Source organism: Tursiops truncatus, chromosome 5, assembly GCF_011762595.2.
Source record: "Tursiops truncatus isolate mTurTru1 chromosome 5, mTurTru1.mat.Y, whole genome shotgun sequence".
Taxonomy (NCBI): Eukaryota; Metazoa; Chordata; class Mammalia; order Artiodactyla; family Delphinidae; genus Tursiops; species Tursiops truncatus.
The window spans coordinates 29,325,529-29,337,846 of record NC_047038.1 but is presented as its reverse complement, the minus strand read 5'-3'; positions in this window follow the sequence as shown (position 1 = coordinate 29,337,846).

Here is a 12,318-nt window from a genome sequence, read left to right as displayed (position 1 = left end):
GGCCAGGGCTGCAGACATATGAAGAGCTGAAGAATCTGCTCCCAAGCTCACACAGATGGCTGTTGAAAGGAGGCTTCGGTGCCTCACCATAAAGCTGCTGGTGAAATACTAACTACAGTGGGGAAAGGTGTACTAATACAATAGAGAAGCTAACAGACACCACCTTAATCAAGTGATCAATATAATGTCACCAAATACTGTCTAAGTGGACATTGTGTGCCTAAGAACACAGCATCACTCCTGTGATATTCCTGAATATCATAGGATATACGCAATCTGAATCTAATTATATGAAAATATCACGCACACAGAACAAATTGAGACATTCTTCAAAATAACTGGCCTATAATCTTCAAGTGTTAAATTCATGGAATTGTGTTATGTGCTTTGATACGGCTGTGGGAGCACACAGGAGCGGCACCTTGACCTAATTCAATGCCAAGATGTAGGAAGGCGTTTTCCAGAGTAAGGATGTCTAGGCTGAGATCTAGAGTCAGCCTCGAAAAGGCACAATGGGAGTGAAGCAGGTTGTAATGTACAAGACCAAGGAAAAACCACTTGATCATATGCCAACTGATGTCTGTGTGAGTGTATCCTTTCTTTAATATACAGTAAGAATGCTCCTTTTCCTATCATATCTAACATGTCACATTTCAAAATATCTTAAGAGGTTGTGTCTATTGCCTTAGTCTAAGAAATGTGCCTTGAAATCCATGTGAAAAATGAAGAACAATTTTACCTTTGATTGGCTTAGTCACTATAATCATTTTTTCAAACACTATTCATCTCAAAAACTAAGCAATATTATTCTCATAGCACTTTTCATATATTTCCTTAATATATGTGCTTTTTTAAGTTTTTTTGACCATTTTTTAAATAACTTTGTGTCTATATCTTTTCTTGAGATTTATTTTTTATTTATTTATTTAAGTTATTTTTGGCTGCGTTGGGTCTTAGTTGCGGCATGTGGGCTTCTCTTCAGTTGTGGCGTGTGGATTTTCTCTTCTCTAGTTGTGGCATGGGTTCCAGAGTGCGTGAGCTCTGTAGTTTGTGGCACGCAGGCTCTCTCGTTGAGGCACGCGAGCTCAGTAGTTGTGGCACGCGGGCTTAGTTGCCCCACCGCATGTGGGATCTTAGTTTCCTGATCAGGGATGGAACCCATGTCCCCTGCATTATAAGGTGGATTCTTTACCACTGGACCACCAGGGAAGTCCCCTGATGTGGACCATTTTTAAAGTCTTCATTGAATTTGTTACAGTATTGCTTCTGTTTCATGTTTTGTTTTGTTTTGGCCCAGAGGCATCTAGGATCTTAGCTCCCCGACCAGAGATCAAACCTGCACCCCCTGCATTGGGAGGCGAAGCCTTAACCACTGAACGGCCAGGGAAGTCCCTATATGTGCCTTTTATGAATGGCATTTTCTAATCACATCAACAGAAAGTGATACCGAAGACTACATTCTTTCACAGTGGCAGTTTGCTTAGTAGTTGGGAGAGCTAAGCCTCTTGTCAGATTGTGCCTAGTTTGAGTCCTATTCTATGCTCACCTCTGCCATTCTTTAAATGGGTAGCCTGAGGCTAGTTACTTCTAAGCATAAGTTTTCTCATCTGTCAAATAAGGAAGTAATAGTACCTACTTTGTAGGGTTGTTGTGAGAACTGATTGAGGTAACATATGAAAATCACTTAGCTCACTGGCTCATAGAAAGTACTCAACAAATCAGATCTTCTGTATCTATAGTCACATTTAGAAAAGGTTATATATAAAATAAGGTCAAAACATAATGGTAAAAATATATGTAGAGTGCTATCAAAATAATATTGGCCCACTGTCTTATGAGTGTGTAGATAATTTTTTAAAATGATGATTATAGTGCCTTAGCTACCCAAAGATATTTGTCTACTCTATCACATTTTGTAAGTTCCCAGGCATCCTCCCCCTTGATTTTGTGAATCCCCAGTCATCTAACCCTCCCTCGAGTGCCTCCTAAGAAACAGCCAGGCCAGGGCTAGTGATTCTTTAGTAGAAACTGGGGTCTTTGAAAGCTCTATGGGCACTGCAAAACCCACTTCATTGTCACTCCCTACCATCCCAATCCCTACATTTACTTGTTTGTTCATATATGTATTTGTTTGCATGTTCATTTATTTAGCTGGATAAGGCAAAACATTGATTTTTCTGGTATAATAAGAATTATTAAGTGCTTCATAGGTGCTTCATCAAAAGTAAAGCCACTCTCCCATGGGTGTAGTGATATGTGTTTATTGTTTATGGTAGCCGCTAGAAAGTGGGAGTGGATGGGATAAGTGATCTAAGGAATATTTTGCCACCAACAAATTAATAAAAAATATTTGAATTTTACTGGGCAACAATTAGCAGAGATAAAAATAACTATGGTTTGTTTAACTTATGACTTTAATTAACGTCTAATTGGGTTAGCAATTTTTTGTTGTTTTTCAGTTGGCCAACATTCTTAACTTCTCAAGTTTCTTTGTCTTTAACTATAAAACTGAAAAAACAACTTAGTCCAAGTATATATATATATATATATTTATTTATTTATTTATTATTTTGTGTGTGTGTGTGTGTGTGTGTGTGTGTGTGGTACGCAGGCCTCTCACTGTTGTGGCCTCTCCTGTTGCGGAGCACAGGCTCCGGACGCGCAGGCTCAGCGGCCATGGCTCACGGGCTTAGCCGCACCGTGGCATGTGGGATCTTCCTGGACCGGGGCACGAACCCGCGTCCCCTGAATCGGCAGGTGGACCCTCAACCACTGCGTCACCAGGGAAACCCCCAAGTATATTTTTATGCACTGCATTTTACTGTATATTGTGAATAGTGAAACTGTTAAAACTGTAAAATAATTGTGAGAGTTGGAGATCACAATCTCTTAACTAGTAAAATGATCCTAGGTTTTGACATTGTAAGCTGGAAAAATTCTGTCTTCTATGTGTCTTGATGCCCCCTCCACACACACACACACACAGACACACACACACAAATCTCCTGTCTCCCTTACCACACACATGCCCAAAGCTATATATATTTTAAATCTTTATTTTAATAAAGATATATTAAGAAACATTAAAATATATACAGTATTGTATGAACCCTGATGAAAAATGATGAATGATATGATTCACCATCATAAAAATGCTGACATAAAGGTAATAGTAGTGATGATAAAAAAGATTAAGATGAAATTTCTTCTGTAGAATCCTTTTACATGTCTGATTTATTGAGAAAAGTTTGGAAATGAATTAGAATTAATCTGAGATTTAATTTATGCCAATTCAATATATTTTAATGTCTTTGAACTTTGATTTTTGTGAACAACGTTTTAATTACACTGTTTGATGCACTGGCATTTATTGAGCATCTACTATTTACCAAGTATTATGCCACACTCCCACAAAAAGCTTAAAAGAAAATGACCCCCCAAATCTTAACTCATATTAAAACGTCCCACGTGGTAATTAACAAAGGCATAGTATAGACAAAAGGTAGTTTTCTGCAATGGAATATTACTCAGCCATAGAAAGAATGAAATAATGCCATTTGCAGTAACAGGTTGGACCTAGAGATTATCATACCAAGTGAAGTAAGCCAGACAGAGAAAGACAAATATCATACGATATCACTTATATGCGGAATCTAAAAAAAAAGATACAAATGAACTTATTTACAAAGCAGAAATAGACCCGCAGACTTAGAAAATCAACTTATGGTTACCAAAGGGAAAAGGGGAGGGTGGATAAATTAGGAGTTCGGGATTAACGTATACACATGACAATGAAAAAAAACAAAGATAGTTTTCAGGTGTGGGAACAATGAGTGCCCAGAAATGAAATTTAAGAAGTAAAAAGGAGGGCTTCCCTGGTGGTGCAGTGGTCGAGAGTCCGCCTGCCAATGGGGAGACACGGGTTTGTGCCCGGGTCCGGGAAGATCCCACATGCCGCGGAGCAGCTGGGCCCGTGAGCCATAGCCGCTGAGCCTGCACGTCTGGAGCCTGTGCTATGCAACGGGAGAGGCCACAACAGTGAGAGGCCCGCGTACCGCAAAAAAAAAAAAAAAAAAAAAAGTAAAGAGGAAGAGAGATGTGAGAATCAGACTTACCTCCAACAGACATGTTGGAAGACATAAGAAAGGAAAGGACACAGAGGAGGATGGAAATAGGGCCGCCCTTCTGGGAGGAAGAAGACTTTCCATCAAGTTCTAATCTGAACGTTACAGAATGCCAATAATGGTGTTTCCCAACCATGAAAGGAAGAAAAGTCACCACAAGATACTGCTAAGATAATAACAATAGGATATAACACAAGAAAAATAAATATTTTTATATGGAAAGATTCAGAAAGGAACTTGCATCAGCACATAAACTCTACACAGGACTATATCTGTGCTCTCCTGGAACACATAATTTGGACAATGTGTGCAAATCCAGAGCTGGTAGTTTCAGGCAGAGAAGGAGCTTCCAAAGTGAGAATTAGTTAACTGAACTGAGATTTACCACTTTGGCAGTCCCAGTGCTAAGGGTAATGCTGCCTGGGATGAAAGGAGTATGCTCACTGACCCTTCCGGGATACCCAGAATGCAATGGGGCTTTTCAAAAGAATGGTGCACAGTCCATCAGTTGCCATGAAAAGATAGATTTCCGTATTGCATGCTTTACCTATTGGCCCTGACACCTTTATTGTTCATTTAAGCACTCGATATTTATGAATACAAATGGTTTACAGGTAGACTCTTGATTGGATAAAACAACATTTCCTATCTGGAAGAGTAAACACTACAAACAATCTGAAGCCTTAATTCAAAAGAGGAGACAAGCAGAGGATAATCCAGGAGCAGCTAGAATTCTGAGGAGAGGCTCCTGAGATGGGAGAAGGGCAAAAAGGAGGACATGAAGAAGGCAGGAAATAAAGGGAAGGTAAAGAAAAGGTATGTGGAGAGGTACTGAAATTTCTCCCATCCATGAAGCTGTACTGATACCTCTTCCTATTCTCCTGCTCTCTGACAAGGCATTGTGTGCGAATGCAAGGTCCAGGAGAGGCTCAGGGTTGCCAGGCTACTCTAGCTACTGTGGCCTCATCCTCTCTCCACCTCCACTGTGGCACCCCATCCAGATTCCTTTCTTGTCAAACTTGTTTCCAATCACCCAAGCCCTGTAGTCTGTGACCTCTTGGTCAAACTGTCTGTTACCCAGGACACAAATAGATTGAGGGTGTCAGATAACATGGTAATTTAGTGGGGGAGAAGACAGTTTGAGTGAGCACCACAAGACCCTCTATAATACCCCCTTCCCCGAACACACACACCTTTAAAAGTAGATGCCCTTTATCCACCTATGTTTCTCCGTGTGTCTAAGTCACTGGAGGGCAATTGACTGTGATTCATACCTTTTTAAATTTATTTGTTTTGATGTGTTCACTCTCTCTGGGGAGCTAACTGGCAGAACATTTGAGTCAATCCTCCTTTTCTTGGGGAAGAGGGGTAACACAAAGCTGGGTGATGACAAAAGGGCTGTATTGCTCTATGGGAATCACATAGAATTTTGTGTGCACTGAAGTTAGAGCAGTGACACTACATGAAGCAATGCATATCCTGTGAACACATCTTAAATTCAAAGCCATTTCTTCTGGAACTGATTAATGTCCAACTAATACTCATACATGATACTCACCACGTGCTTGTTACCTTCTGATTCTCTGAAGAACCTTGTTCTCCAATGTCTCAGTTGCCACCCTCCCCCTGTCCCCTGAAACTCTCAGGATCGCTATGCACACACTGAAGGAGAAGCAGTGGCCTTTGAGGAAGCTAAGACATGACCATGAGGGTAATGGAATGATGCAGAGTTCACCCCAGACATCCATGCTACCACGGCCACTTTATTACACACCTAATACAAAGATTTGGGTGAATGCTCTCAGTAAAAATCATGCTGCTTCAATGAACAGATCAGAGGTAGGGTTGTAGGGTGAGGTGGAGGTTACCTGTTCAAAAATATTTACCCAGAGGTTATTATGGGTCAAGCACTCTAGTTTGAGTAAAGCAGCTATTTTGCATAGAATTAAACAAATCTTCTTAAGAGGTAGAAGAATTGTTCTGCGTGTTGGCTGGCAATTCCTGAAAGCTCTTGTAACATCACATCTTTCTTGGGTTTGCACCCACTTTATCTCTTTCCTTGAATGGGGGAGAGGGAAAGAGGGAGGAGAGAGAGAGAGGGAGAGGGAGAGAGGTAGGTAAAGGGAATCACCTTCCTATTCAGGAATATGCTAATGTTTCCAGGTGAGGCCACAAGAACTCAGGAGGTGCACTACTTCTCCAGCTCTGTTATCTTTTCATAAGTTCTGTACAGTTGACTGGGCAGCTGGGTCTAGCACATGTCAGTGCTGAAGTACCACTGTAACTTTCTATTATTTATGTTTAAAGAAACAAATAGGTCTGAGTTAGGAAAGAAGCAGAGTCCGGGCAAGGGCGGGTCGGGGTGGGACCTGAACCTCGGCTTTCAGCCCGACCTCCGGCCAGGGCTTGCGCGCGGTCTCAGCCTCGGGACCAGGCCCGCGCCCCTTGCGCCGCCCACCGCTCGCCTCCACTCCCTGCCGGCACCCGCTCCACTTCCTACCCACCCAGACGTGCCTCCCAGGGTCTACCTGGAGCTTCAGGGCTGGCAACCGACCCGGGAGTCGACCGCTCAGCCTGGATTCTCGATCCTGTGGGCTGCGTCTCCTCCTGGAACTGCAGCTGCTCCCACTAACCTTTGGAAGAGAGAAAACGCTGTTCCAGACCTTTCTGTGCACCTCAAGTGTGAGAGGAAAGGGCGCTCGCTTGTGTTAGAAGACCTAAACTTCGGCTACTCAAATAGAAAGGCTAGTCCGAGAACCCCGAACCCTCCCGCCCCCACTGGACCTCAGCCGCCAGCAGCGGTCCTTGGGAAGTGGCCGCCAGAAGGGTCGGTGCATCGGGCCGGGGACATGGCTGGGGCAGCTCTAGGCGCCGAGCTCGCTATAGGTCCTCTCTCCCAGGATCGGATAGATGATTCATTTTTATATGTAACGTTTTACCCCACTCTATAGCTCTGGCTGGTTAATGTTCAACCCGGGGCTTCGAGAGGCAGCTCGAGGGAAGCAGACAGGGACGAACCGTGCAAGGTATATGGCCGCTCGGGAGTGAAGGCGCAGAAGCCCGAGAGAGGGTGAGGGCGATGTGGCGGCGGGCTCCTCCGGCCTGGGCCTCCCTAGGCCGACTCCGAGGGGGCAGATAAGCGGGCGGATCCGCGGCCCGGGCCCAGCGCGCGTCCCTGGAGGCGCAGCCGGGAGGCCGCGCCCTGGACAGGCCCCGACCGCCCACGACGCCGACGCCCAGGCCCGGAGCGGCGCGTGCAGGGGCATAGGGCGCGCGGGCGCGAGGACCGGCGCTTCGGCCCAGCGGGCTCGGAGGGCGGGCTGCGGCGCCCCGGCCGCCCGGATCCGACGCTCGCCTGGGTCGGCAGGCTGCGGACGCCGCGGGAGGAGGGAGGTGGGCGCGTGGAGGAAGCTGCAGATTCGATTCCTGTTTTGTTGTCCGGAGGGACGTGCAAACACCAGCCCGGGGACACGACAGGAGTCCCCGGAGTTCCGTAGCTTGCCCTCGGGGCCGCTGCTTCTCCGGGTGCCTCTGAAAATACCGTCAGGGTCATGCGAGGCAGCACGTCTTGCCACCGCCCTTCTCCCACGTCGCCGGCCAAAAATTGAACATTAAGATAAAGCAGCTGTTGTCAATAGAAAGCGGTAGGACACGGTCGTGCCCAAGCCACAGGCCGGGTGGCCAGTGAGGCCCAAGGCGATGCCGCCCTCGGGGGCACGTTCACTTGGAGCGGCGGCGCCGCGGGTCCTCCTAAGGGCTGGGCCGCGTGGCCCCGAGGAATCCAGGGGTCCAGGAGGCCCCGGTCCGCAGTCCAGGCTGCCATCCCCTGGCGCTGGGCAGTTGACAGGCTGGCGGGGCTGCACGGGGGAAGAAGGCTCCGGGCTGGGGAAGGGAGCTTCGTGCCGGGAGCTGCAGCCCAGAATTTGCAGGAGGCTCCCCCCCTCCCAACCCCCCGCCGTCAGAGAAACTGACAAACAAGACTCTGCCTCATCCGATAAGAATGGCTCCTACGATTTCACGGATTTTAGGCGGGGGTGGAGGCGTTGAGGTTAGGAGAGCCCTGTGAATGAACATCGCCGGAGGCCCAGGGTTCGCAGAAGAAGGGTTTTATTTGACTTTCTTTTATTTGATATTATCTTATTTTCTAACAAAGTGACCTGTCGTTTGTCGCCTTGGGCTCTGCAGGCAAATCCCCTTCTGTGGCGCTGGGGACAGCCTGCAGGGTCTCTGCCTCTGCCCACAACAGCGCTCCCGTCCTCCCGTGCCCACACACAGCGGGGTGAATCAGTCAGACTCGCGGTCCATTCAACACAGGCGGCCGCGTAAAGTGACACTAGAAAGGCCCTGCCAGTTCATCCGAGAGGACCAAGAAAGACGCCACCAAGCTTCAAATAGGTGCAGTAACCCCGCCCAGAGGAGCAGAGTTGAGGGGGCTGCTGACACTAGCAGAACGGGGGAAAGCACCCAAGAACTGGGTTGCCACCGGTCGGGGTTCCAAGTCACATTCCGTATGCTCCTCTACTGACTTCTCGGGGACAGCGGAAACGGCTCTAGGTCTCATCTCCCCGAAGGGACTAGGATAAAGGTTCCTGCCCAGGACTGCTTGCGGGGGCGGGGGGGAGGTGGGTCTGGGAATGGTGGGGGGCGGGGGGGAGTAGGGTGGTCCCGCGCTGATGTAAACTGGTGGCCGAGTCAGAAGATTTTACTGCTTCTGGACGGAGGAAGCACTGGGAGAGGGAGTCTCGGAGCTCTAAGAAAACCACACCATGCCTTAGTCCTGGTACAACAGGTCACAGCATCAGGGGATCATTTTCTAAGTTGATAGAAGACAAGCAAGCAAGTCAATAAACAAAAACCCCACTTTGGAGTGGATAAAGAAAACAGAAGAGAGAAAAGATAGGGGGAGAAAAAGACAGGGAAACAAGGGGTGGGGCGAACACCCTAAACATTTTTGCAGGAAAAACAGAATAGGAGAACTGGCTCTGGAAAGATCCATTAAAGTCAGGGGATGCAGACACACACCCTGCTCAGGGAGGGCCCAGTGAGTCCGAACTTCTCTTAGCCCTTTTGAGAGAATTAAAAAAATGCAGTCCTCCACACAACCCTTAAAAGTAAACACTTTTACCATATATTCATTAAATGTTAAAAAAATTTTTTCTTTTAAAAGTAGATGGTTCTTTTAGTCATTCTTTGGCTGAGTAACTTTGGTTTCCAATATCTCCTGTTTTCTACAACTGCCATTGAACCATTAACAACTCATTGTTACAACAGGAGTAGCAATGATTTTTAAAGGTAATTAAGTAGAATTAAATACATCTTTAATGGGATATTTTATGTCTTGCAGGCCTTCTGTAATCTTCAAACAAAATCTAAAATCAACATTTACATAAAATGCATAAAATAGCACAGAAGTGAATGGAGTTATGCATCCTACACACAATAAATTCTGTTTTCTATCTTTTCAACAATGAGAAGGCCTCCTTTTGGGGGGTGGGGTGGGGCCGGTGATAAATAAACTTTTAAGATCAAAGTAAAAACCTGAAAAAGTAAATTAGTAATGTGTCTAAAATCGGGTTGCTATTTAACCCATTTAAAAAACATCTCGTCTTCAATGATCATTTTCTCAAGTTCAGTTAAAATGCAACTGTCAGATTAGGGAGGCTGGGAGAAGGACAGTTTTAAAAATTTCCTTCTGAAAATCTGCTGTAAGAAATTTCTCCCGTTTACTTCCCGACCTCTCTTTCCTCAGACAGCCACGTTTCTGGCTTCCCCGCGTGCTTAGATTAACTGCAGCTTGCAAAGGGGTTTTATAAGACAATCAATAGGGACTCTATATTCATAAAGGCCTCTGATCTGATTACACCTTTTATTTTTTTCATTCCTCTCTCAAAAATTTAAGTCGGCGAGCCTGGAAGTCCCAGCGTTGCAGCGCCTGTGAGAGGCCGGAGGCTGCGGAGCACTGGCGACGGCGGCGAGGGCGCCCGTGGATTAGGATGTGGATTGCAGGACAGACCTTTGTTTGGTCACATTCTCGACGGGGCTTGGGGGGAGGGTCGTCCTCCTTCGAGATCGCGCCAGATTTTTATAGACTCGCCTTAAAAGAACTCGCCGCTCTTCGTAGAGTTAATTTATGGGGCTTTCGAGGAATATTGGGACTTTTAAGACGCTCTTTATTTTTTTCCCATTAGTATTTTCTGGTTACACTCCTAAAGGGACTCCCGGGTTTCAGCACCTCGCAGGAAGAGGGTGGGAGTGAGAGAAAGAACGGGGCCAGGAGGAGAAGGGGAGGATTTGCCCCCTAATCAAACTGCCTACAGGGCCCAGGCTGCCCAACATATTTTTTAAAATTAAATTTCTAACCATGTTGTGGGCAGTAAAACTCAGATTTAGGAACTGGGAGGAAATTGAGACAAACGAGGGCTATATCTACCTTTCCCCAGGTTTCCACCCATTTGAATTCAGTATTAGGGGAAGGAAGAGTTCGGGGCCTTAAGAATTTTAAGTTTAAAAAACGAGGACAGACCGGAGAAAGGATTAGAGTAACAGGTGAGGGGGGCGGGGAGGAAAAGCCCTTGGACCGCGTATTGTCTGCGCGGGGTTCCAGCCCCCCACCCCCCCAGTCTCTGGGGCACAGAGGTGGGCGGCGAGAGCTCAAGGCCTGAGATGCCTGGGCTCCCGGGGGCCCGACCTCCCGCTCGCCATCTTTGATCCCAAGCGGAGAAGGTTGCTGTTCATGCTATAGATTGCCTTAAAGGTTCCTTTAAGCACTTTAATACACAACTAGCTCACAAATCATTAAGAGACCTAGAGAAGGAGAAAAAAATACCTCACACTCACCGGTAATAAGTGTTGACATGCAGCAAAAATCGATTGAGTGGAACCGAGGTGGTGGCAGTAGCGATGGCTGTAGGGGGACCAGCGTGGGAGCGGGAGGGGCGAGGGAACTAGGCTTTTCTCACTTGAAGGGAAAAGGAGGTGCGGAAAGGGGCCGAAGGGCCAGCGAGGATGGGTGTGGGAAGGGGAGGTGAGGAGGGTAATTCTCCCTTCTGGAAGTCCTGGGAAAGAGCTGAGGTGGGAGAAAGGGCCTCTCATCAGCCCCGAGTCTCCGCCCACATCCCGCACCACTCAAGTCGGGGAAGTGACAACTCTTCCCAAACCTCGACTTCCATTTTTGTTTCCTGCAGATTTGATTGATTTCCTTGAAACTGAGTTCTGTTTCAGCAAGCAAACTAGGCCGAGATCCACGTCCTGCACCCAGCGCTCCCAAGTCGTTCTTGGGCCTGCAGACGCAAATCCTCCCAGCAGGTCTCGTTAGCGCTTCCAGGCCCCCATCCCCAAATCCCCTCTCCCATTCCCCTCCCTCGCCGCCCCTCCCCCAAGCCCGACGGAGGCTCTGGGAGGCCCGGACTGACGAGCCCCGCGGCTCCAGAAGCCAAAGTCCGCCCGTGGGGACCGTTTTCCTCTCCACTGCTCTCAAGTGAACAACAAGGACGGAGGTGACCCTCGTCCAAAGGGCTTTTATCTGCCCTCCACAGCCGCGTGATCCCACCGCAGGTCCGAGGCAGAGCTTAAAAAGGAAAGAAAGAAAGTTAATGTGCATTAAGCACTGATCTTAAATAGGGGACATTATCTGCGATCTCTTTAAGTGGCAGCAGCACTCCCATGCAGAACAAAGACTGAGTGTCTGAGCTCCAAAAGCTTATAGGTAAAGTTTCAGTCCGATAAAAGCAACTTAAGCGCAAAAACACAGGTTTTCTCGGCCCCAGAAAACTGGCGGTTACTTTTTGCTCCCGATTCCCCAGCCAGGGTGATGTTTGTCTTTGCCCACCGCGGGGGGGTGGGGGGGTGACCCGAAGAGCAAAAGACCTCAGAACTACCCCTCACCCTCACGCCTAACACACCGACCTCCCTTGCGCCACGGTGATGACTTCTTTAGGACTAAGTCGTATTTGCTACTATTTGTTACAAAAGTAATTTCACATTAAAAAAAAAAAAAGCTGAAAACCACCAACAAAGGAAGAATGGGTGCTTAATGTTCTTTTAAACCCTCACACCAAACTCATTCCCCGTTTAGATGTCAGAGGATGGGAGGCAGGACCAGGGCTGTAATTCATCTTGATTTGCTTCATTCTCCGGCAGTTTGCAAACTATAATCCTGCATAATTTCAGGAACAAGCAGCTTTAGAATTAATGG